General features: G+C 47.9%; 1 protein-coding gene across 1 annotated transcript in view; it reads left to right on the forward strand.

Annotated features, from left to right (window-relative positions):
- The window catches only part of LOC147019429 (uncharacterized), a 112,119-nt gene that overhangs the window by 19,887 nt on the left and 64,351 nt on the right, over positions 1–27,881 (forward strand). The window contains exon 2 of the mRNA XM_085893892.1: positions 11,894–11,984. The gene's annotated coding sequence lies outside the window, so the exon portion shown is untranslated. The remainder of the gene's footprint in view (positions 1–11,893; positions 11,985–27,881) is intronic.

Below are 27,881 nucleotides of genomic sequence, written 5' to 3' on the forward strand. Positions count from 1 at the left end.
TATAAACCCTTGTACATCACCAAGTTAATTTTATTATTCGCATGATATGAACCCTTGTACATCACCAAGTTTATTACATTATTGACATGATATTGTTGCGGGGCCGGGCGTCGGCCGCGAGCACGACCACCAGACAGAGCAGTAGTCGGCTCGACCGATCACCCGGAATTTAGATTGTACTTCTTCAGAAAAGTACGGGTCTCTTTTTGGACCGAACTCGCCAATAGGCAGACCACATGGGGTAGGGTTGATTGCCAATTTCAATTTACCTAAATACCCACATTCGTACTGCAGCATAGCAAACCAATTGTTCGACTTTTCATAAAAGCACCAAAATTGGTACATATGTTGACTAATGTATTCTGAACAATTCTGGAGATGGAGCCCTCGAGATTTTGCCTTGGTCAGCTTTGGCGGCCATTTTCCAAAATGGCCGCCATTCTACTTTAACAACATGGGATATCTGTCATTGTTATTCTCTTTGTAGGTTTCTCAGAGGTGATACATACTCCATGTGATGTGCATTTACAAATGAAAACAATACAAATGTCATTTGTGTTGATTTATTATATTTCCAACCATTGTATTGGCGAAAAATGGTCATTTTTATGGGAAAATCAATTTTCGCACACAGCACCAGTGAGAGGTTCAGAAGTATTTTGTTGTGGTGGTGGTAGTGGTGGAAGTGGTGTTGTAATTGGTAATATTGGCTACATGTGGCCCATGCTGCAGAACATGACCACCGTCGGATTCAAGTTCGAACCGTAGACACCGACGTCGTCGTTTTGGCGGTGATGGTAGCCCAGGCACTACCATGCGTGGATGAACTCTGGATTGCCTTTGGGACGGGCAAGAACTACCGCTACATCCCTGCCTATGAAATAGCTGCCTCCCTCGGTCCACAGAAGGTACGTGCCCTCCCTGTCTTCCACGCCATGACCGGATGTGACACGGTATCAGCATTCGTGGGGCATGGGAAGAAATCTGCCTGGGCCACATGGAACTCGTTTCCAGAACTGACAGATTCTCTTGTGACCCTGACCACCACGCCAGTCAACATCCAGGATGACACAATGCACTGCATTGAAAGGTTTGTGGTGCTCCTTTATGACCACACCAGCCCATATACGGACGTCAACGAGGCCAGAAAGAAACTTCGCCAAGAGGAACTCCATCCAGCACATCCCACCTACCTACGATGCTTTGGAACAGCATGTGAAGAGATCAGTCTTCCAGGGTGGCTATGTCTGGGGGCAGGTCTTGGTCCCTCAACCCGTGCTTCCATCACCAACAAGCTGGGGCTGGCAGCAAACAGAGGATGGGTCCTACGAACCGCTCTGGACCACACTCCCTGAGGCTTCAAAAAGCTGCTTCGAGCTGGTGTCGTGCGGCTGCAAAAAAGGCTGTAGAAACTGCTGCAAATGCAAGAAGGCGATTCTGCAATGCACATGACTGTGTGCTTGTGAAGGAGAATGCCAGTAGACAGACGCAGTGGACACAGACTGAGACATCGCCCTAGCTTAGAATGTGCAAATGCAAAGTCGCATTGCTTGTAAAAGTGTTGACTTCTAGATCCAGAGCCAGTACACTTGAGCTTAGAAACTCATATTGTACTAGACTGATGTATGCGTGTACCATGTGTCCTGGTAGAATGGTAGTAGACAGTAAACCGTAGCCGCTTCAAAGTGAAGTGTGCAATAATTTGACTACATTTTTTGAGTTTGTCATTATCACGATTATCAGTTCCCTTTTCAAAATAGAGTAAAGTATGTAATCTATAATGAAATGTTTTTTGATTCCCAACCCATTGAATATGATGAATATCATTTGACTCTTGTTCTCCTGGCAATAATGGGTATTTTTCAGCAAAAAGTTTCAGGAGAGGCAGTAATTTACAAATCAAATAATGGCTTTTATTGCCGAAAATACTGGCTCAGAATATTTGAATACTCCTTTTCATGGTCAATTTACTGAATTTTACACTTTCCTCATATCTACCACCAATACAATAAGAAAATAAGAGCATATAGCCAATTTCGCTAAAGTAGAATGGCGGCCATTTTGGAAAATGGTCGCCGAAGCTGACCAAGGCACAATCTCGGGTGGCTCCATATCTAGAATTGTTCGGACCCGCGGTCTTCCGGAGAACCTCCCGGACCGACCACGTATCCTCCATCGAAGCTGCTCTTGGATCCCGGGGTGTTTGCTCTGAGATCTCGGGTTATCGTGGACCGCACGTCATGTCAGGTGAAGGACGGTACACTGTGGTAAACGAGACGAGGGGGCAAGCAGGACAGAGGGTACCGTGGATCGTCGTGCGACACACTGTGGTAGACGAGACGAGGGGAAAGCACGTGTTTCGTGCAGCGTGGGCGACGTGCTGGCTGTGTAACACGCTGTGGTAAACGAGACGAGGGGCAAGCACGTGTTTCGTGCAGCGTGGGCATCGTGCTGTGAAAAACACCATTCGTGCAGCCTCTTAAGAGGTATTTGTTCGCATGGCTTTCCAATGCAATTGGCAATTCTCCACAGCTTATTGGAAGCTCAAATCGACAGTCCAGCACCTTGCGCACGTCACTCGCCGCACATGCCGGGTTTCGGGCTCGCCCGGGAACGAGACTCCGGGTGTAGCGGATCCTTCAAAAGCGCACGTGACTCGCCACACATGCCAGGTTTCGGGCTCGCCCGGGAACGAGACTCCGGATACAGCGGATCCTTCGAGGCGGCGCGGCAGTTTGCCCACCTTACTGCGAAAGCGCACATGACTGATTTATCCCAGGAAAGAAAAGAAAAGAGTGGGAATGAAACGACGATGATTTAGCAACCCTAACTATTAAATCATCGTAACGCACTCCCTGTTGTCCCACTAAACAAAAGGAAGGGAACTATATACACGTATAATAATGACATAACTGTCTTGGGACACCTATCTATTGTATGCATGCGGTTCTGAGAACCGCAACAATATAAACCCTTGCACATCATCAAGTTTATTTCATTATTCGCATGATATGAACCTTTGTACATCATCTCGTTTATTCCATTATTCGCATGATATTGTTACGAATCTGGAAGCCGTAAGTGCTCAACATACAGGTCCTATAGAACAGTTATATCGGTAAGTATGTGTTAATAGTTGAGGTCCCGTCCCTAGTTTAATGGGAATTAAATGTTCATGCTCTGCGGAGTTATTTTCATAGTCAGGGTTTTCTTTTACATTTCTATATCAACAACCACTACAACAACGCCACCGTTCCTGCCTCGACCCGATCGCCATTACGCACGTGGCCGAAGGCGAGGAGGTGGGCGGAGGCTCCGTCGCTTCGGCTCGAAGCTCCAGCCAATGAGCGGAGGGCGAGCACTACACACGTGCCCCAGCCAATGGGGAGGCCACCACGAGTCGTGTGAGAACTCCTCATCCAATTAAGAGGCGAGTGGTGAGAAGAAGAAGCTCCTCCCTCTGGAGAAAGATATAGACTGGACGGCGCGGTGTCCACAGCGGCTGGTCTCGTGTCGCAGCTTCTGATCTCATCCCGTCGCTGGCACTGCTCTGGCTCTCTGATCGATCGCGACGCTGGTCTGTACTCATGTCGTCGCTGGCACTGGTCTGTGTCTGGCTGCCCTGGTCCGTCTCCTGGCTACCGGAACTCCGGGAAGTTGCGGATGTCCAGCCGCGTGCTCGCGGCCAGGTAGCCAGCCACGTTCTCATCCCTTAGTTTGACTTCCCTCCGAGCTGAAGGAATAATAAAGACCCTTGAGGCCCATCCCTTTTCTTTGGGTGTGTGTCTGTGTGCGGACCTTTTCTTGTTTAAGTAGTAACTGGTTAAGTGCTTTGTTGTACATTATTCGCATCTCTTATAGTCGGTGTAACTCTGCTCTTTCTGTGTTCCCCTCCCGGCCTATTGTAAATAAATATCCTATTGTTGAATGTTTCAGCTCGTCCTTGTCCTTTCCTTCATTGGATTAGCACAGTGCGTGTTGGGGAATTAAAAAGGTCGTTGTTGCCGTAGTTGTGTGCATTTGGGCCGACGGGACCTCGGTAACTATCCGCTCGGGTTACGCACGGGTCGAGCACAGTTATGGCTCGTCCCGTTTGAGCTCCGTCGAGGGTGTGAATACTCGGTAGTTCGCCACGTGGGCCTCTAGGTATTTTGAAGTTTGGCAAATAACCCTGTGCCCACGCAGTTGAATTATTGACGATTCACGGTCCTGTAAAGGACCCGTACCTTCGGAGTTATCCGAGGGTGACAACCTGAATTCCGGGTGTTCGGTGGAGCCGACTCTACAGCTCAAACTAGCGGTCGTGCTCGCAGCCGAGACCCGGCCCACAACAATATAAACCCTTGTAGATCACCAACTTTATTATATTTATTGACATTGATATTGTTGCGGTTCTCGGAACTGCATGCATGCAACAGATAGTTGTCCCGAGTCAGTTATGCCATTAATATACGTGCAGATAGACCCCTTCCTTTTGTGTAGTTTGAGGACAAGGGAGTGTGTTACGATTGGGCTATTAGTTAGGTTTATCAAATCATTTTCCCCTCCATTCCACTTCCCACTCTCCCTCTTTTCACTCCTGAGGTAAATCTGCCTCGCTTGCCACTCGTCTCACTTACCACAGCATGACAACCCACGGTTCCCTCCCCAACGATAACTTCTGAGGCAAAATTGCAACGTGCACTCTGGAGTAGACTGGGATTTGAGCTTCCACACCCAAGGCTAGACATGTGCGGCGTGTCACGTACGCTTTTGCACCCAGGTTGGTGTGCTCTACAGGCGTCTGGCCGAAGCCCGGCCCAGCATGGTGGACCACGGGGGGGGGGGGGGGGGTCTGGGCCAGTCGGAACACTGACTCGGACGATGAGGTCGGGTTCGGCATGGCACCTCCCCTGAGCTCCGGGCTCTATAAAACACGGAGAAGTCCTCCGTGAGGGTTGTTATGTGAGTGAGTGTGTGTGTTTCATGCTGTGTCACCTGTCCTTAACTCTGCCCACGTCTCGCCTCGACGAACCGCCTCCTGCCTGGTCCCGCCTACTGCTCCACCCCCGCCCTCTGGACTCCTCCCTTCTCCACTCAAGCTCCTCCTGTTCGGAACATGATCTCCACACGTGCGGCTGTGGCCAGAACAATGTGGCTATTGTCTGGTACCGCACCACGGAGAATCCCTCCCCCGAAACACCCAGGTACCAAAAACTATAACCTCAACCCCCTCCCTCCCTGGCTGCAAAAGTCCCTTTTTCATTGGGGTTTCCTTTTCTGTGTGTGTGTCTGAGTGTGCTGGTGCCTGTCTGTTAAGTAAGCCTGTAGAAGATATTTTATGGTTGTCACTGTGAATAATCTCGCATCAAGTCTGCACTGTGTCTGCTTAAGTCAGTTGCTTGTATAATTGTCGCTACCCCCACACCCCTCTCCTCTTTCCCTGCATTACATACCCAATAAAGCTTTGTTGTGCCACATGCTTTTCATCGCTTGCTGTAAATAAATAATTAATTGTTGTAGAAATGTTACCAGCTCGCCTTTGTCTTTTCCCTCATTGATCCAGCATGGTTCGAATCCAGGTTTAGCCAGGTCTTTATTCCCAACGGTCCGTTCTTTCTAGCCGGTATGTCCTTGGCAGTGTCGCTCGGCTGCATCCGATCCGGTCGAGTGATCCGGTTCAGACAAGGCGTACCGAGGGCGTGGTTCCCCGGTGGTTAAACTGCGTGGTTAATTAGGTAACCTGATTCCATAGGCGGGAGGACCCTAGGTTACGCGGTTGAGTTATTGGCGTCCACGGTCGGTTAAGCGACCCGCCACGTCACGGATTTATCCATGAGCGATGGCCTACAATTCCGGGGAGTCTGGTGGAAATCGACATAGCTTCCCCCTGTTGTGGAATTTTGTTCTTAACTGACTCGATGTAAATCCTGTTACTCAAAATACAACTTCAATCAATACACTGTCCACAACGAGAGTACATTTCATCAGAGAACCATTATTTTAACATGGTACCACGGAGTCCAAAACACTGAGATGGTATACATCCACAATGATTTGCACTAAGCTAAGATTACATTTCCTGGCATTTATATGTGTTTGTGGGAGTGGAGGGGGCTGATAAGCATTAGGCAAAAGAACTGCAACTGCAATACTTGTCCACTCGGTAAAGAGTTGCAGTGTTATCAACCAAGTCACTTTGTTCCATAGCAAGACATTCCTTTTATCAAAATTTAGGTCAAAAGACTCTTGGGTAAAGGGAAACATAACTGACAGCCAATTTGACTTACAGCATAAAAATTAAATTTATAAAGCACCAGCAACCAGCGCAAAAGGGGAAAATGAATATAATTACTTTATCTTCCACAATTCCCCCCTTTTTCCTTATCATAAAAATTTGAATAATTATATTACACATGATCACCATACCCCGTTCCTGGAGGAGAAAAGGTATCCGTTACACAAGTTCAATCAACAATGGCATTGAGTGCTCGTATCAGAAGAATGCTGGATGACGACCATCTCAATAGTGTCCCAGCCAGGTTAGTGAGTGTGTTTCCATTTAATTAATGGCCTGTTCATCAGCATGTGTCACAAATTGAAAAGACATGCTACCCGAGGCCAGAAGATAAGCAGGTCAGGGTGTAGATAGAGCAGCACCCAAGGGGAAACACAGTCAAGGCACTCTTTGAGCTGCAGAGAAGGTAGATCTTGGCAGGTACGAGCTTGGGGCCAACATTGGGTGGAAGGAGATGAAAAGGACTTGAGAGGTGACCCAGAGATCCAGCCCCATCAGAGTTTGGGGCCTCGCAGCAGCAGTTTGTGCAATCAGGTTTGATTCACCAAGTGAGCTGTGCACGTTGGATCCAGCCGTGATGACTGCACAAGCCCCACCCGCACCATTGAACACACGTTGCAGATGACTCGCCGTGTGAACCTTCAGGGCCTTCATTGTGCATTGAAGCAACCACGGCAAGTTCACGATGTATTTGCAACGGCGACGTTAAGACTTTGCCTTGCTGTGGTTTGACTTGTCCAACCTTCTCTTCAGTGGGTTTTTCTTTTTTTCTCTCTACATTGCTCATCTTATCTCCTCAGGAAGGGGTTAGTTTCATGATCACGTGTTGAATGCCCAATCACCCAAATCTGGGTTGTCCCCATCGTCCAATATTTCGGTGGAAGTTCTTCCAAAGCTTCATTAGGCGAAATCGTACATTGCATGGTTCAACTGCTCTCAACACTCCGAAACAAACAAAATCAAGGTTAAGCTTCGTTTAAACACGTTTAAACAATCAGTAAATCTCATGGGCTCATGTATTTCAATAAGACTGACAAAGGTTCTTACAGAAGCATTTAACTTGCACTATATGTTATATCAAAATTTTATCCCTCTCCTTGTTTTTCACACCTAAACGACATGCTAAAATATACAGAAATCTCTTGTATGTACATTCAAAAACATTCATCTCATTTGCCATTTCCATGTAGAAAGGGCAACAGTCTTTATCAGGGTTCCAATTTGCAATCAATAATTTTTTTTACCATCCTTCGAAAAGAAAATCCCTTCTAGTCAAGAAAATACCCCATCATCTGTACAATAATTATGAAAGTTAGCTACTTCTTTCAAGTACCGAATCCAAAGCGATTCGATTTTGCACAGTTACCATTTTAACATGTGCAATCATTTTAACATTCATATCTGCTAAACAATTCACAGTTTCATTCACAAGCAGTTCCAGAGCAACTGCCATTATTTATTTATTTCCAGCTAACTTAGCACTTCCATACTGATGAAAGATGGTCAAGTCAGTGTTAGAAATACCTCAACTTGCTTAAGTAAACATACAAGACGTACCACTTAATCATAAAGCACGCACCTGTCCAAAGAAGACAGATAAAATAAGTAATATTTAAATTGGCTTGTAGCATCATTGCACTCTTTTCAATAATATAATTCTTTTATTCTGACCGATTTAACATTCATTTCATATGGTCATGCCTTCTGTACTCTGCATAATTCTTCTTTATCCTTTTGTTTGTCTTTCTACAAATTGTAAAGGCATTTTACTTAAATTACAGTCAGGCCAGTACCAGCTACTAATCAGTGAGAGCAATATAGTTACAATACATGGTACAATTCCTAATTCCATTAATTGATTTCATAATTGCTGTTGGTCTCGCCACTCTTCCAGTCATTCTGCATTATGGTCATGTAAATACCATGCTGCTTTCCCTCATATTTTGATATTGCCTTGCAGTTAACTTATGATTCCTAATATGTAATGTTGACCAATCTGTCAATCAATTTAATAACGCAGACCCTCCTTCAATATTATGTAAGTACCTCAACTTAATATTGTTGCGGATTCGCGCCCGCCGGCGTGCGAGCGGCCACGTAACTCGAATCGCGGCACGTCGCCCACCGGACGGACAATCCCGTCGTGACCCTCTCGGACTAACGCCGGGAACTAGTCACGGGTGGGCCTTTCGGCCTCACCACGATCGTGCCAATCGGCCCCCCGCGTGGGATAGGGTTGCTCGCCAAATTCGACCTACCTAAGTACCCACACGGAGGGTAGACCGGGCAATCGCACCTCGCCGCAGGTCGACTTCGGACACGGGCCACTTTAAGCGACCCGTTCCGTACTATCGGGATAACCGAGCGGTGTTATCGTCAACCTCGACGGTTCGATTAATTATTGGGCGTATTTAGCCCACGACCAACCCTTTACGTGAAGTAAGATGGAGATTCAATTAGAGAAAAGACAAAGCGAAACGGGAGAAACAGTTCAACATAAAGCACATTCATTCCGCGGCAAACGGAAAGCACACATATACAATTATGCACCAAAAGCAAATGTAAAAGTAGAAGAAACACAACAATTATGCACCAAAAGCAATTGCAACAAAAGAAACACAATGCAGCTCTACTACCGACTACCGAGCACACGGCAACACTTATACAGTTTTACTTCACAGACGGCGCCGACAACACATATACTCCAAAGCAAAAGAAAAAGGGGCCACCCTCATCGACAAGGGGGCAGACGGGCCTGGGGCCGAGACCGCGTCGAGCCTACCCGTCTGGTGATGAGCCGCAAAATGGCGGCGGCGCCCCGACTCTGCGGGCCTCGCTGGCACTGCCTGGAATGGAGTGGGAACGGGGTCCCCTTCTCACACTATCTCAGCGCGGGGGGAAACAGGAGGGGGTTGTTGATGCTCGGGGGAATGAGCATATCTGGCCGGCTTGGGTCCCGCGACGAGCGACGCCACTGCGACCTCGATCGCATTACCGGCCTCCCCTCTCCGCAGCTCCCCGACTCTGACATGAGCGCCGACCTCCACAAAGATTCTTGGCTTCTCCAGCCTCTCCGGACCCCGACAGACACTCTCTCGACTGCTTTCGCCGCCGCCACAACTCTCCAACTCTTTCCTCTTCTCAACTTCTCAACTCTTCAACTCTTCCCAACTGCCTCCAACTTCGTTCACCGCCGCCACAACTCTCCAACTCTCCCACTCTCCACTCTTCTCAACTCCGTCCAACTCTCCCACTCTCCACTCTTCTCAACTCCGTCCAACTGCTCTGATTCGCTCCGCGCTCGGCGCTTTATAGTGCGACAGGAGAAACCATATGCAGATTTTTGGATCAGGAATGTCTCGGGGGCGGAGCCACGCTCCCCATTGGACAGAGGAAAAGTGGGCGTGAATCATTCTTGATCCGCGAATCTGCATATAGCGATTATACTCCGACGCGCCTGGAGGCGGGGCCAAATCGCCCCACGCTCGCTGATAGGACGGAACAGAAGTGGGCGTGAATCATTCTTGATCCGATTTCTCGGAAAGGCTGGTGTTTTTGCACCCGCTGCTCGGTGCGCGCCCTGTACGAGACCAGGATCGGTGCCCACAAGCGGCGCGGGAATGGCGGTGATGCGATGGTTGCGAGAGCGAGATGTGACGGCAAGGGTCGTGGCTGTTGGCGTTGTTGTTGTTGTGAAGCGGCGTTGCGGTTGGTGGTTGTTGTGTGATGGCTGTTGAGACGTGGTTGGTGGTGGTTGTGGTGGTAGTAATGGCGGATGGTCCAAAATAAAGATAGTAAAAGAAAAACGGCTATCTAAAAGGGTCGCAGCCCGAATGAATAACATTTATTCCCTCTAAACAACGGGTTTGGGCCTAACTACACATATACTTACAGAGATATCTCACCTACGGGACCTGAATGGTGGTTTGCGAATTTCGTCAACCACAACAATATATTATCTTGATTCAATTCTCAGTAACTTTTCCTATCCTCAATTAACAGATCAACGAGGTCCATAGATCCAGTGATTGACAATATATCAATCAATAAATACAAGTTATGCCTTGCAGTTAACTTGTATGATAAAAGGTTTCTCAATTTGTAATCTCAAAACAAAAGTTGATACTAATTATAACCAAAAGAAACATGATGGTTCATTCCTTTTTTAATGAGCTTAGTCTGAAAGTAATTAACACAGTTACCATACACAGCCTCCACTAGTTACCAACCGTTCCCCATGTTTATGTATTTGACAACTGACCCGGTAAAAAGGTGTGTGAAAATCACTTTTCTGCGATCACTTGTTCATCACTACAACACAGGTCAAAACATTGGTGTGCTTATACGATATCACCCATCCTGAAATTCAAAATGGCCACCAAAAAGTTACAAATTGCATTAAAATTTAAGGGCCATGGTCCGATCAACAGCTTCATCCTAACATTGACCCCCATATTTAACCGGACGTGGTATAAATTTTGATATGACAAGAAAGCTGCTATTCTTCTCATTGACCCTGTGAAATTGTAGGGCTGCAAGATGTTTAGTTTGGATTTTGTACGCCAAAACTTGCTTACTATTGGTCAACTAATTAGTTGTGAACCACAATATTCTATGAGACTTGCAAATGCACATTTTTAGCTCTCTTGTCAAAACGATTGAAATACCAGCATGAAATTTCACAGGTGGGGTAGAGGGTTCAAAGCCATTCAATCAATGTGAAAACTGCATGTGATGAAATCGGACCATCCCCCTTTAAATATTGTGCTAACAAGTGTTATCTAAAAACGATACCTAACGGTATTTTTCTCAAAGTTTTTTTGCACAGTTAGACACTCACCTAAGCAACTGGTACTCAGATACACACCTTAGCTCATATATAAAACGATAAACATACAGTCACTTCTATGGACTTAATTTTTAGACTTTAACTCTACAAGCTACAATATTTAAATATCCATTTCAGAGGATAACAAATTTATGAGGTGCAGTATCATGCGCTCACAGTACCAGCACACACCCCACATACCCCAGACACAATAGCCACACCCACATCTACTATACACACCTTGGAACTGCATGTCCAACAAATGCAGTCCTAACCATGTAGAATGGAACTACATGAATTTGTTGCAAGTTTGCTACTTTCATAGCCCTATTAAACAACATCATCATCATCATCATCACTGTTCTCTTCATTGTCAGAGTCAACTTTGGGGTTAGAAGGAGCATTGTCACATAGTTCTTCCCCTTCACAGCACGTACAAAATTCTGTGCAAAACAGTCCATTCTTTTTACACTTGCATTGGTGACTGGAACACTGGGTCCGACCACATCCGCATTTCACTAACTGTGTGACGGCATCTGGAGCTGGAGGCAAATGTGTCATCACTGGTATGAAAATTCCATCTACCAAGTTCCAGCAATAGTTCTCTGGGGATGGTATTTCAGGGAATGCAACAATGTCATTATATCATATCATGGCTTGATAATGTGCTCTGGCAATGGCATGTGTGAGTGCAGCTTTAGTTGGGGGAAGATTCTCTGCTTGGGCTTGTTTCTGCTTAAAGAGCCACCATCTTGCATCTGCAACGTTTGTTATTTTTGTTGTTCTAGGAAGGTAGAGCTGACGTACATAAGCTTCAAGAGCAGCACTTGTTGCTTCTGAGACAGTGCCTGTCACACCAAGTTGGGACAATGCTCCAAGGTGGGTCAGTTCACTAGAAGAAAAAAAAACATAAATCCATAATATGTGTACTGGGGTAGTGTTTATATGTCCATGTGTGGTTATGTGGGTCAGTGATTGGAAGTATTTCTTCATGTTAGCATACTGCGTTTTAACAGAGATATATTTTAATTTAAAAGTTATCCAGAGTATCCCATATGGTTTTCTGTAATTACCAATTTGTTAGCATTGTTGACACCTTGTTGGCGTTGTTGCCGTGTTTTATAAAAATACAATTTGTTTAGAATCCTATTGAGGGAAGATATGTACAGACATTTTATGTTTATATATTTCAGTCTATTGTTACAACTTTGCCAATGGTTATAATGGATGATATAGGCCTATGGGTGATAAGCTTTCCACATTAATTCATTAGCTTCTTATAAAAGCCTTTCTTTAAACTTTTTGCTGATATATTTTCAAAGCTTTCCAGACATGTAAGCACAATTAAAAACAAGTACTGAAGCTTAAACTTACCTTCATAACAATATATGCTTTGATCACTTTGCATGACAATACAGCAGACACTTTTGTCCAATGCCATGTGCTTATGGATGTAGTTGAGGCAGCAGGTAACCCAGATGCTGCCCTCTAGAGCTAATTATTTGTTACGGATACTCAAAAGGGCCAATTTATTTAATATATTATTGTCTGTTAGAAGTAGCATCCCAAAGTTTCTTAGAAATAAGAAAAAAATACTCTATTTCAATGGATTTAGAAGAATCTTTAAATAAATAAACAGCTCATTTCAAATGGCGGCCATTTTGAAATTAAAAATGACCTTACAATTATTTTAAATATGCATACAATAAATCATAATGTCTCTCCTATTCAAGTTCACTCATATTATGGGATAAAACTTTGAAATTATTTTTGAAATATGAGCAATAATTGTATTCATTGAAGAAAAAAGCATGATCATGGCAGCCATTCTGGAATTCAAAATGACCACCATTTGACAGCTCCAAAATTGGCAACATCAATTTTCCTGTTCCTCGACAAATGTAGAACATATCTAAATAGGTGTCAACTTCTCATCATGAAAGTCCTACAGGCCCATTGTCTAGGACCACTTGCCCTCCCTCCCCCCACTTTTAGATGTATGGAACATAAAGTGCTGTGCTGTATGGAAAGTAAAATGGCTCTAAAATTCTTTTTTTTTCACTCTTTTTAAGATAATTCTTGTAGGCCTGATTTTATTTTTACACTGCCCAGGGACACCATTACATTTTGTTTGCATGACCTCGAGGTATGCACACTCACCTCAAAGCTGTCTAGCCTTGGTTTGAATCTCAGCCCAACTATAAAATGTCATCCTGGTGTTTCGCAGATAGGGTGAGGCATCAATGTGTGTGTGTGTGTGTGTGTCATCCCTCCGATGGACGTTAAACTGGGTATCCTGTCTTCCGACATTAGTTAATGGACGGAAAGATCCCCACAGTGTCCTTCCTGAAGAGTAAGCAATCTATCGCTGGCATCATAAACAAATTACAAATTCCTGCCCGAACTACTGCTGGGACGGCAATGGCAAACTCCCAGTATAACCTTTGCTCAGGAAGCTGCTTCGGCAGCACAGATGCTCTGTAAAATTTCTATATCTTATGACGTCATTGACTGTTGGTCATTTCATGATATGGAGTATGATATGTTACGATCAATAAAATTTCATGATATGGAGTATGATATACAGTGATCAATAAAATTTCATGATATGGAGTATGATATACTGTAATCAATAAGATTTCATGATATGGAGTGTATGATATACTGTGATCACTAAAATTTCATGATATGGAGTATGATATGTTACGATCAATAAAATTTCATGATATGGAGTATGATATGTTGCGATCAATAAAATTTCATGATATGAAGTATGATATGTTACGATCAATAAAATTTCATGATATGGAGTATGATATGTTACGATCAATAAAATTTCAAGATATGGGGTATGATATGTTATGATCAATAAAATTTCATGATATGGAGTATGATATATTGTGATCAATAAAATTTCATGATATGGAGTATGATATATTACGATCAATAACATTTCATGATATGGAGTATGATATGTTATGATCAAAAAAATTCATGATATAGAGTATGATAGACTGTAGCCTGGTGTTGGTGTAGTGGTTAGGGCAGCGGCTTGGGATCCAAAAGGTCCTGAGTTCAATCCCCGTTGGGCCACTGAATTAATACACCAGGGGGTTCACTCAGCCTGTCATCCTTCCGAGGTCGGCGAAGTGAGTACCAGTGCACTGGGCCGGTGTATACCACGGTTAAAATAGGTGTACCATATCCCTGTGTCGTAAGAGGCGACTAGGGTTGCGTCAGGAAGGGCATCCAGCGTAAAACATGTGCCAAATCACTATGCGGATCATACGGATGATCCGCTGTGGCGACCCCGAACAGGACCAGCCGAAAGAAGAAGAAGAAGAAGAAGAAGAGAGTATGATAGACTGTGATCAATAAAATTTCATGATATGGAGTATAATATGTAATGGTCAATAAAATTTCATGATATGGAGTATGATATGTTATGATCAAAAAAATTTCATGATATGGAGTATGATAGACTGTGATCAATAAAATTTCATGATATGTTATGATCAATAAAATTTCATCATATGGAATATGATATGTTATGATCAAAAAAATTCTTGATATGGAGTATGATATGTTACGGTCAATAAAATTTCATGATATGCAGTATGATATGTTACGGTCAATAAAATTTCATGATATGGAGTATGATATATTGTGATCAATAAAATTTCATGATATGGAGTATGATAGACTGTGATCAATAAAATTTCATGATATGTTACGATCAATAATATTTCATGATATGGAGTATGATATATTGTGATCAATAAAATTTCATGATATGGAGGATGATAGACTGTGATCAATAAAATTTCATGATATTGAGTATGATATGTTATCAATAAAATTTCATGATATGGAGTATGATATGTTTCGGTCAATAAAATTTCATGATATGGAGTATGATATATTGTGATCAATAAAATTTCATGATATGGAGTATGATAGACTGTGATCAATAATATTTCATGATATGGAGTATGATATGTAATCAATAAAATTTCATGATATGGAGTATGATATTGTTGCGGATTCGCGCCCGCCGGCGTGCGAGCGGCCACGTAACTCGAATCGCGGGACGTCGCCCACCGGACGGACAATCCCGTCGTGACCCTCTCGGACCAACGCGGGAACTAGTCACGGGTGGGCCTTTCGGTCTCACCACGATCGTGCCAATCGGCCCCCCGCGTGGGATAGGGTTGTCGCCAAATTCGACCTACCTAAGTACCCACACGGAGGGTAGACCGGGCGATCGCACCTCGCCGCAGGTCGACCTCGGACACGGGCCATCCCAAGCGACCCGTTCCGTACTATCGGGACAACCGAGCGGTGTTATCGTCAACCTCGACGGTTCGATCAATCATCGGGCATTTTTAGCCCACGACCAACCCTTCACGTGAAGCAAGATGGAGATTCAATTAAAGAAAAGACGAAGCGAAACGGGAAAAACAGTTCAAGATAAAGCACATTTATTCCACGGCAAACGGAAAGCACACATATACAATTATACACCAAAAGCAAATGCAAAAGTAGAAGAAGCACAACAATTCTGCACAAAAAGCAAATGTAACAATGCAGATCTACTACCGACTACCGAGCACACGGCAACACTTATACAGTTTTACTTCACAGACGGCGCCGACAACACATATACTCAAAGCAAAAGAAAAAGGGACCACCCTCAACGATGAGGGGGGCAGACGGGCCTGGGGCCGAGACCGCGTCGAGCCTACCCGTCTGGTGATGAGCCGCAAGATGGCGGCGGCGCCCCGACTCCGCGGGCCTCGCTGGCACTGCCTGGAATGGGGTGGGAACGGGGCCCCCTTTTCACACTATCTCAGCGCGGGGGGAAACAGGAGGGGGTTGTTGATGCTCTGGGGAATGAGGATATCTCGCTGGCTTGGGTCCCGCGACGAGCGACTCCACCGCGACCTCGGTCGCGTTACCGGCCTCCCCTCTCCGCAGCTCCCCGACTCTGACACGAGCGCCCTCTCGACTGCCTTCGCCGCCGCCACAACTCTCCCACTCTCCACTCTTCTCAACTCCGTCCAACTGCGATTCAGAAACTCTTTTTCTCTCCCGATTCAGAAACTCCCTCAACAACTGCCTTTTTGGCGAGCGAACGCGGCCCTTTATAGCCCCCGGGGCTTCGCTCCTTCACCTTCGACCCTACACCTCTGGCTGGCTCCCCATTGGACAGAGGAAAAGTGGGCGTGAATGATTCTTGATCCGATTTCTCGGAAAGGCTGGTGTTTTTGCACCCGCTGCTCGGTGCGCGCCCTGTACGAGTCCAGGATCGGTGCCCACAAGCGGCGCGGGAATGGCGGTGATGCGATGGTTGCGAGGGCGAGATGTGACGGCAAGGGTCGTGGCTGTTGGCGTTGTTGTTGTGAAGCGGCGTTGCGGTTGGTGGTTGTTGTGTGATGGCTGTTGAGACGTGGTTGGTGGTGGTTGTGGTGGTAGTAATGGCGGCTGGTCCAAAATAAAGATAGTAAAAGAAAAACGGCTATCTAAAAGGGTCGCAGCCCGAATGAATGACATTTATTCCCTCTAAACAAGGGGTGTGGGCCTAACTACACATATACTTACAGAGATATCTCACCTACGGGACCTGAATGGTGGTTTGCGAATTTCGTCAACCACAACACTACCCCCTCCTCTTTTTACAGACTCGTCCCAAGTCGTCAAATTTTCGTGTGCCATCATGTGTAGTTTTCCCCTAGTACATTTTACCTACGGATCCCTGAGTGCGACATTCATGGTATTCGTGTCCCCAAAATAAATAACCTGAGGGCTGAGTAACTACCTAAACAAACTCACTCACACGGACGACTTAAATAAAATTGCCGGCGCTAAGACATACATGCCGGGGGCGCACTCATATTTACAGTACATCTTAACCTTAACTTACAAATTTTACACTAAACCATGGCACAGGATCAATGGTCTCTGCAAAAAGAAAGCAGTTAGCAGGGAGCCAGGCTGCTCGCATGCAGTCTCTGACTCAAACAATGCAGGTGACAGGGAACGTGGCCGGCTGCTCACACGCAGTCCAAGGCCTTCCCTTTTGAACTGAACGCAGTGAACCACAACGGTGCATGGGCTGCACAAATGCAGTCTCCGTGCCAGCTCAAGTGGCACACGCAATGAAAACAACGAATGGATGGATGAATGGATGGACGCAAACACGGTGCACGGGCCGCGACTGCAGGCCCGTGTTGTAGCTGCCAACAGGGCAGTTCTCGCAGCTTGCAAACTGTTGCTTTCTGATCCTGGCGCACATGGCAATGAACAGGGGGGGGGGGGCAAAGCAAAAATTGAACGGGGCTGGTGAACAGGGGCAGTGGGCATGGCAAAGGTGATCAGGCAAACACAGCCGGCAGATGAACTAGCCGGCACAGGCCTTGCAGAAAACAGCTGCAGACGATCCGGCCGGTACAGGCCTTGCAGCAAACAGCTGCAGACGATCCGGCCGGTACAGGCCTTGCAGCACAGCAGCTGCAGCCGATCCGGCCGGTACAGGCCTTGCAGCACACAACAGCTGCCGATGAAGTTGGCCGGCCTCTGCCTTGCAGCAACGCAGCCAGCAGATGAAGCTGGCCAGCCTTTGCCGTTCAGTGGAGGGAGTGCGGTGGTGCTGGCCACTCGGAAGGCGGGCTCAGACCTACCTACCTGTCTCCCTCCCACCTATCGCCTTTGCCTGTCACTGTACATACCCACTCCCTTAATTTGTAAAACCCAATTTAGCCCCAACCTTTTTTTTAATTTTTACTTCCCCACTATAAATCGTCCCCTAACCCCCTGTACTGTCCTTGTTCGGCTAACCTATCCTGTCACCTAGCCTACTCCCAACCCCTACGTTCCCTTCCCGGAGGGGAATAAGGGAGAGCTAGCGTCCTGTGTCGAGGCCCAACGAAGCCTCAGAATGGCCTCCCCAGACTTCAGCGATCTATAACACAAAGTGGGTCCAGCAGCCCACAACGAGAGCGAGGGGATGGACGGTGCGGAGGGGTACACTTCCTAATCTACCCTAACCACTTAACTGTTAAACTACCCCGGGGCTTTCAACAAGTGCCTCGCGCTTAAACTATTGGTTCTAGCAACCCAGATTCCCGTCGCCTGTGTTGGTGTCCTCACAATTTCGGGCCTCGCCCCCCAATTTTCTCTCCGTGCCCTCACACGGTCTCATGGCTGGGACGCGTGGCTCCCCTTGGCAGGCACGACCCTCTGCCGAATCTCCAGCTATGGCACCCCCGGGCACTACACTGCCTCCGAGCCTACCAGCTCCCTAAACACCGGGGAGTGCCCCCCATGGCACCTCCCCTGAAACGCACACGTGGCAGGCTGGCTTCCCAGGCCCCTTTCCGAGGGTCACCCGTGCCCACAACACTGCCCACGTGGCTAACGGCTCCCCGGGCCCCCGCACCAAGCGGGCGCACCCGTGCCCACTACGCTATCCCGGCCCCCCATGGGCCCTTGGCCTACTACGGCCGACTAGCCTGGTGCCCGGGGTACCCACTCAGCGATACTCACCTTTCGCAGCCACGCTCCCAGCCCGTCAACAGGGCTCCTGCACCCCTCCAAACGGGTTTCGAGCCTACACTCCCACCAACAACAAAACAACCTCCATTTTTGTTAATTTGACTAACCCAGCTAACTCACTCTACACTGACCCCGGGGTCCCTTGGGCGGGAGTCACTCCTCCCCCCAATCACTCATCGCACCATGCAGTCCCCATTCGCTCCATACACACAGACCCGCTGGCCTCACTCACTCACCAAGCACATGCTTCCACTTCACTCACCAACAACTCTTCAACACACTCACCGCTGAACTCTGCCATCCTTCTAACTACATCCCCTAACTAACTCGTGCTCCCACGTCGTCCCTTAAACTAGTAGCACGTTCCTTTTAACACTACGCAGCTAAGCTACGTCCCCTCTACACATTCACAAGTCTGTCACTGTTCTCAAATGTCCCAAAAATTATTTACCCAACCTACATCTGGCTACAATCCCTCTAACTAATCCATTCCACGGGCCCCATGAGGACTTACCCCTGCCCCATGGAGCCGGTCTAGCTATGCTAACCCTTCCCCCTAACTAGTTTCCATCCTGTGCCCTGGTAAGGGGGTCTTCCACCCCTTGCCAGGGAATCCTGTGCACCCGAAAGTGAGGCTTGCCTTTTTTTTTTTTACATGCGCAGCACCAGCGCGGCAACTCACAGCTCGCGCACTTTGCACCTGCCCGTGACGTCATGCAGCTGCACGTGTACCTCATCCCTCCTTGGACTGTACCATCCGGCAGGGATACCCCTCCTGCCGGATTCCAACCTCACGTGCAGCCATGACGTCACCGTGTGCATAAAAAAAACAAGCCCCAAGTCTCGAGGGGTTCCCCACGCGAACACATGTGCTTTGCCCGTTGGAGCTTAACACACACGATCGCGTGGAGAACCCGTCCGGTCCAAATCCGTAATCCTGCCTAAACTTTGTCCGTCCGCGGGAAGGGCAAATCCACCGCTGGCGTTTCCGGACCGGGACTTCACTCTCGCAAGCGAGCACGTGGGGGCCTCGTGCGTTGCACAGCACGAACCTCGTGCTCGCTGCTGGGTGAACCCGGCACGGTGCACAAAACATCTACAGCCGCTACTCGGCTTTCTTTCCTCTGTCGCAGTCTCCGTCGCCATTCAACACACGCACTCCCGCGTGTTACGACGCTAACACACCTCACCATTAAACTCACACCGGGAGACGCGGCTGCATGTTCACACATGCCGACCGACATCTCTCTTACACACAGCGGCCTTGCACACGCTGTCTCTCTCACACTCGGCCGCTCACTCACGCATGCCATTTCCCTTGCACACGTGGCTCCACTCACTCGCGGCCTTCCACTCACTCGTGCCATTTCCCTCACACAAACCATACCACTCACACACGCGGGGGCACTCGCCCGCGGTGCCTCACTCATACTGGCCGTTTCACTCACACACACACAGCGACACTCACACGGTGCCTCATCCACACACGGCATGCTGGGAAGCACTCCCTTTGGCACACTTGCCACTACACCACTCACACACGCGGGGGCACTCGCCCGCGGTGTCTCACTCACACACCGTGCCTCACTCACACACGCGGGGGCACTCGCCCGCGGTGTCTCACTCACACCCCGTGCCTCACTCACACACGCGGGGGCACTCGCCCGCGGTGTCTCACTCACACACCGTGCCTCACTCACACACGTGGGGGCACTCGCCCGCGGTGTCTCACTCACACACGCGGGGGAACTCGCCCGCGGTGTCTCACTCACACACGCGGGGGAACTCGCCCGCGGTGTCTCACTCACACACGCGGGGGAACTCGCCCGCGGTGTCTCATCCATACTGGCGGTTTCATCCACACACGGGGACGCACTCACACCTTGCACCACACACACAGGGACAACCACACTGGGGATTCGTGTCCCCACAAGGGTCTCCGGGGCCTCTATACCCCCAAGCTCTCCGTGCACCTGTCCACAGCACCCGTCCCCTCTACCTCGCAAAGCACGACCGAACCCACCTGGTCGTGACTCGCCTCAAGGGGGAATACTCCCTCCCCTCGTTCCTGGAGGAGGCCATCCAACTGCTCGCACCGGGTCTCTACCCAGTCCGCGAGCTCCCCCTCATGGTCCTCCCCTACCTCCGTGTGTGTGTGTGTATGTATGTCTCTAACCTTGTCATTATCATGCAGTCTCTCCTCTATTTTTTCTGTCTCCCGTGTCTCTATACATTTTCTCTCCTTGTTCCTTATTTCTGTCTCTTCCTGGTTCCTTTTTCCTTCCCATCTGAGTCGTTCTTTCTCTCTGAGACCCATTAGCTGTTCGTTCCCCCTCCGGAGCTCCTCAATCTCCGTTGACTCCAATCTCACTCTCCGTTTTAGTTGTTCAATTTCACACTCATATAGTTGTTGTTTTCTCTCCCACTGTTCCTCCTGCTCTTTGTTTTCCAATCTCATTGTTTCTTTCAATTGGCTCATTTCCTTCCTGTGTTTCATTCGCTGTTCTCTCACTACTCTTCCTCGTTTCCTCTCCTGTCCTTCCTTCTCCAGTTTCATGGTTTTCTTCATTTGGTTCATCTCCTTTTTGAGTTTCATTCGCTGTTCTTTGTCTATCTCCTCGTACTCCAGCCTCAGCTTTTCTTTCAATTGGTCAACCTCAGATTCATGTTCTTTTTGTTTTCTATTCCATTGTTCCTCTCGTTCTTCCCTCTCCAATCTCGTTGTGTCCTTCAATCTCCTGATTTCTCCTTCCTGCTTCATTCCTTGCTCCTTTACTTTCTCCTCGTATTCCAACCTATTTTTTTCCTTTTGTCGTTCAGTTTCAAATTCATACTCTTTCAGTTTTTTATTCCACCGTCTCTCTTGTTCCTCGTTCTGCAATGTCATCGTTTCCTTTAATTGACGGATTTCTTTCTCCTGTCTCATTCGTTCTTCCTTCATTACTCTTTCTTGTTCCTCATTCTTTAGTCTGGCCTTCGCTTCCAGCTGTTTGATCTGTACAGTGTGGTTTCTTAAAGTTTCATTTTCAGTTCTCATCCTTTCCTCTTTTAACACTCTCAGTTCGTTTTGTAGTTCCCTCTCTTTGTTTTGGTGTTTCTCTAACTCAGAAACTTTCTTTTCCAATTCCTTTCTCATCTCCGCACACTCTGACTTTGCTTTGGCTTCTAATTGTTCAATCTGCTCAGTGTGGTTCCTGAATGTTTCATTTTCCGTTCTCTTCCTTTCCTCTTTTAACACTCTCAGTTCTTTTGGTAATTCCCCCTCTTTGTTTTGGTGTTTCTGTAACTCAGAAGCTTCCTTTTCTAATTCTTTTCTCATCTCCGCACCCTCTGACCTTGCTTTGGCTTCTAACTGTTCTTCCGTCTTGCCCTTGTGGTTTTCTACCCGTCTTCCCAGTTCCTCTGTCTCCGTTTTTACCTCCAGTCGCAGCTTATCAACTCTCTTCATGTCTTGAAGTCTTTTCTCACACTCCACCGTTACGACCTTCAATCCCTCCTTTGTCTCCTCCTGGCTTTCTTTTAATTTTTCTAATACCTTTACCTCGTGTCTCGTCTCACACGTCTCCGGAATTATTTTCTCACCCGCCCCGACCACGGGCCTGACAGCCGTTGCACTCCCTCCCAGCTCGTTCATTCCCACACGTGGCGTCGTCATTATGCCCGCCTGCAGACATTGGCCCATTTGCCGCATATCACCCTGCATCTCTTTCATTCTGTTCGTGTCTCCATCCATTTTGTTTTCCATCTGTTGGGCATTCGTATCCATTTTTTCGTTCATGCCTCTCATTCCGTTTTCAACTGTCGTGCAGCTGTTTGTATTTCTGTCAACATGGCGAATAGCTGGGCCATGTCGGATGCACTCAGCTGAGCCGTTTCGGCAAGGATCGGGGGGTTTTGGCGGAGAGGGGGAGGGGAGGTGTCATACACCGCGGCCGCTGCCGCACCTATTTCGGGCTCTGGGCTCAGTTGGGGGAGTTCATGTTCCTGCACAACCAACATTTCCTGCACAGGGTTTTCATCCTGGACCATGGATTCTACACATTCTAAATCCATTTCTAATACCCCCGGCTCCCGCTCGCCTTGAGACGCCATCTTATTTCTCGTAAAGGGTTAATTTGAATCGCTCGTAATTTGGAGGGAATCGGGGGTCGCTCCTCTCACCCCTGGACCGATTCCCGTGAATTTAGCTGGAGAGAGGAGAGCCCGTTTTCCCGCTCTCCGACACCAGTGCCGCGAGGAGGGGGATGGGTTTGTGTCCCACTCCTGACAACAGTGTTGCGGCTTCGCGCCCGCCGGCGTGCGAGCGGCCACGTAACTCGAATCGCGGCTCGTCGCCCACCGGACGGACAATCCCGTCGTGACCCTCTCGGACTAACGCCGGGAACTAGTCACGGGTGGGCCTTTCAGCCTCACCACGATCGTGCCAATCGGCCCCCCGCGTGGGATAGGGTTGCTCGCCAAATTCGACCTACCTAAGTACCCACACGGAGGGTAGACCGGGCGATCGCACCTCGCCGCAGGTAGACTTCGGACACGGGCCACTTTAAGCGACCCGTTCCGTACTATCGGGATAACCGAGCGGTGTTATCGTCAACCTCGACGGTTCGATTTAATTATTGGGCGTACTTAGCCCACGACCAACCCTTTACGTGAAGTAAGATGGAGATTCAATAAAAGAAAAGACGAAGCGAAACGGGAAAAACAGTTCAACATAAAGCACATTTATTCCGCGGCAAACGGAAAGCACACATATACAATTATACACCAAAAGCAAATGTAAAAGTAGAAGAAGCACAACAATTCTGCACAAAAAGCAAATGTAACAATGCAGATCTACTACCGACTACCGAGCACACGGCAACACTTATACAGTTTTACTTCACAGACGGCGCCGACAACACATATACTCAAAGCAAAAGAAAAAGGGACCACCCTCAACGATGAGGGGGGCAGACGGGCCTGGGGCCAAGACCGCGTCGAGCCTACCCGTCTGGTGATGAGCCGCAAGATGGCGGCGGCGCCCCGACTCCGCGGGCCTCGCTGGCACTGCCTGGAATGGGGTGGGAACGGGGCCCCCTTTTCACACTATCTCAGCGCGGGGCGGAAACAGGAGGGGGTTGTTGATGCTCGGGGGAATGAGGATATCTCGCTGGCTCGGGTCCCGCGACGAGCGACTCCACCGCGACCTCGGTCGCGTTACCGGCCTCCCCTCTCCGCAGCTCCCCGACTCTGACACGAGCGCCCTCTTGACTGCCTTCGCCGCCGCCACAACTCTCCAACTCTCCCACTCTCCACTCTCCACTCTTCTCAACTCCGTCCAACTGCGATTCAGAAACTCTTTTTCTCTCCCGATTCAGAAACTCCCTCAACAACTGCCTTTTCGGCGAGCGAACGCGGCCCTTTATAGCCCCCGGGGCTTCGCTCCTTCACCTTCGACCCTTCACCTCTGGCTGGTTCCCCATTGGACAGAGGAAAAGTGGGCGTGAATGATTCTTGATCCGATTTCTCGGAAAGGCTGGTGTTTTTGCACACGCTGCTCGGTGCGCTCCCTGTACGAGTCCAGGATCGGTGCCCACAAGCGGCGCCGGAATGGCGGTGATGCGATGGTTGCGAGGGCGAGATATGACGGCAAGGGTCGTGGCTGTTGGCGTTGTTGTTGTTGTGAAGCGGCGTTGCGGTTGGTGGTTGTTGTTTGATGGCTGTTGAGACGTGGTTGGTGGTGGTTGTGGTGGTAGTAATGGCGGCTGGTCCAAAATAAAGATAGTAAAAGAAAAACGGCTATCTAAAAGGGTCGCAGCCCGAATGAATGACATTTATTCCCTCTAAACAACGGGTTTGGGGCTAACTACACATATACTTACAGAGATATCTCACCTACGGGACCTGAATGGTGGTTTGCGAATTTCGTTAACCACAACAATATGTTACGGTCAATCAAATTTCATGATATGGAGTATGATATGTTACAGTCAATAAAATTTCATGATATGGAGTAAGATATGTTAAGATCAATAATATTTCATGATATGGAGTATGATATGTTAAGATCAATAATATTTCATGATATGGAGTATGATATACTGTGATCGCTAAAATTTCATGATATGGAGTATGATATGTTACGATCAATAAAATTTTATGATATGGAGTATGATACGTTACGATCAATAACATTTCATGATATGGAGTATGATATGTTACGATCAATAACATTTCATGATATGGAGTATGATATGTTGTGATCCATAATATTTCATGATATGGAGTATGATATGTTATGATCAATAAAATTTCATGATATGGAGTATGATATTGTTGCGGATTCGCGCCCGCCGGCGTGCGAACGGCCACGTAACTCGAATCGCGGCACGTCGCCCACCGGACGGACAATCCCGTCGTGACGCTCTCGGACTAACGCCGGGAACTAGTCACGGGTGGACCTTTCGGCCTCACCACGATCGTGCCAATCGGCCCCCCGCGTGGGATAGGGTTGCTCGCCAAATTCGACCTACCTAAGTACCCACACGGAGGGTAGACCGGGCGATCGCACCTCGCCGCAGGTCGACTTCGGACACGGGCCACTTTAAGCGACCCGTTCCGTACTATCGGGATAACCGAGCGGTGTTATCGTCGGCCTCGACGGTTCGATTAATTATCGGGCGTTTTAGCCCACGACCAACCCTTTACGTGAAGTAAGATGGAGATTCAATAGAGGAAAAGACGAAGCGAAGCGGGAAAACAGTTCAACATAAAGCACATTTATTTCACGATGAACGGAAAGCACACATATACAATTACACCAAAAGCAAATGTAAAAGAAGAAGAAACACAATATTACACAAAAAGCAAATATAAAAGAGAAACACAATGCAGATCTATTACCGACTACGCGAGCACACGGCAACACTTATGCAGTTTTACTTCACAGACAGCGCCGACAACACATATACCCAAAGCAAAAGAAAAGGACCACCCTCAAGGATAAGGCGGGCCTGGGGCCGAGACCGCGTCGGGCCTACCCGTCTGGTGATGAGCCGCGAAATGGCGCTGGTGCCCCGACTCCGCGGGCCTCGCTGGGACTGCCTGGTATGGGGTGGGGACGGGGCCCCCTTCTCACACTATCTCAGCGCGGGGGGAAACAGGAGGGGGTTGTTGATGCTCGGGGGATGGAGGATATCTCCCTGTCTCGGGTCCCGCGACGAGCGTCTCCACCACGACCTCGGTCGCGCCGCCGGCCTCTCCCTCCGCAGCTCCCCGTCTCCGACACGAGCACCCCCTCGACCGCCTTCGCCGCCGCCACCTCTCCACAGCTCCGTCCTCTTCACTCTGACTACTACCACCTCTTTCCAGCTCCACCGACAACTCCCCTTGACTGACGAACGCGGTCGTTTATATCCCCCGTGGCCTCGCTCCTTCACCTTCGACCCTTTACCTCCGACCCTTCACCTCTAACTGGCTCCCCATTGGACCGAGGAAAAGTGGGTGTGAATGCTTTTTGATCCATGAATTTGCATATAGCGACCACACTCCAACGTACCTGGAGGCGGGGCCAAATCGCCCCACGCTCACCGATAGGACGGAACAGAAGTGGGCGTGAGTCGTTTTTGATCCGTTTTCTTCGGAAAGGCCGGCGCTTTTGCACCCCTGCTCGGTGCGCGCCCTGCACGAGTCCAGTATCGGTGCCCACAAGCGGCGTGGGAATGACGGTGATGCGATGGTTGCGAGGGCGAGTTGTGACGGTAAAGGTCGTGGCTGTTGTTGTGAAGCGGCGTTGCGGTTGGTGGTTGTTGTGTGATGGCTGTTGAGACGTGGTTTGTGGTGGTAGTAATGGCGGCTGGTCCAAAATAAAGATAGTAAAAGAAAAACGGCTATCTAGAAGGGTCGCAGCCCGAATGAATGACATTTATTCCCTCGAAACAACGGGTTTGGGCCTAACTACACATATACTTACAGAGATATCTCACCTAAGGGACCTGAATGGTGGTTTGCGAATTTCGTCAACCACAACAATATGTTATGATCAAAAAATTTCATGATATGGAGTATGATAGACTGTGATCCGATAAAATTTCATGATATGGAGTATGATATGTTACGATCAATAAAATTTCATGATATGGAGTATATGTTACAATCAACAAAATTTCATGATATGGTGTATGATATGTTATGAATTAAAAAATTTCATGATATGGAGTATGATATACTGTGATCGCTAAAATTTCATGATATGGAGTATGATATGTTACAATCAATAAAATTTTATGATATGGAGTATGATACGTTACGATCCATAAAATTTCATGATATGGAGTATGATATGTTACGATCAATAACATTTCATGATATGGAGTACTATATGTTACGATCAATAAAATTTCATAATATGGAGTATGATATGTTATGGTCAATAAAATTTCATGATATGGAGTATGCTTTGTTTCGATCAATAAAATTTCATGATATGGAGTATGAATGATATTGTTACGGGCCGGGGGGGTCGGCCGACAACCGACCGCTCTGAACGGAGCCGCAAGTCGAGTCGGCCCGACCAATTGCCCGAAATGTAGATCGCCGCCCGGATAAGTCCGAGCGACAGGTCCTTGTACAAGAACCGAAATACGCCAATGGGTAGATCCCGTGGGGTAGGGTCGATTGCCAATCTTCAACGTACCTAAATACCCATGTGATCCAACTTCTGGGATATTCCACCCTCGACGGAACAAACCGCCCAGGCGAGCCTGTCCCGTGCGCGATTCCGAGCGGCTTAATCGCTGAGAACCGTCGGTCCAAATGTCCCCCTTTTACGGCAAGCCAACGGCTTTCTAACTCCCAACACACGAAATGCTCAGTCAATGAAAGAATCGACGCGACGAGCTGAAAACATTTAACAATTGGGGTATTTATTAACAATAATGGGGAATTAGGGAAGCACGTAAGAGCAGGACTATACCGACTTTACGAAATGCGATGCAAACATTTACAGTACACAAAGCACTTAACAATTTCGTACTTATTAGACGGGCCCACGGACACACGTACGCACACACATACCCAAGAAATGGTGGTAGAGGCCTTTAATAACGAGTTCCAGCTCGGAGGACAGGTGAGCTGAAACCCAGAGCCTATCTCGAACCTCTCCACCTCGTGTGGTCTTCAAGTTGTTTGGACCCGGGCTCCAGCGAGAGCGAGCTGGATCCAATCACCGTGAGCCGCAAATCC

This window comes from Eptatretus burgeri, chromosome 9, assembly GCF_056783735.1.
Source record: "Eptatretus burgeri isolate ZD-2024b chromosome 9, Ebu_testis_v1, whole genome shotgun sequence".
NCBI classification, from domain to species: domain Eukaryota; kingdom Metazoa; phylum Chordata; class Myxini; order Myxiniformes; family Myxinidae; genus Eptatretus; species Eptatretus burgeri.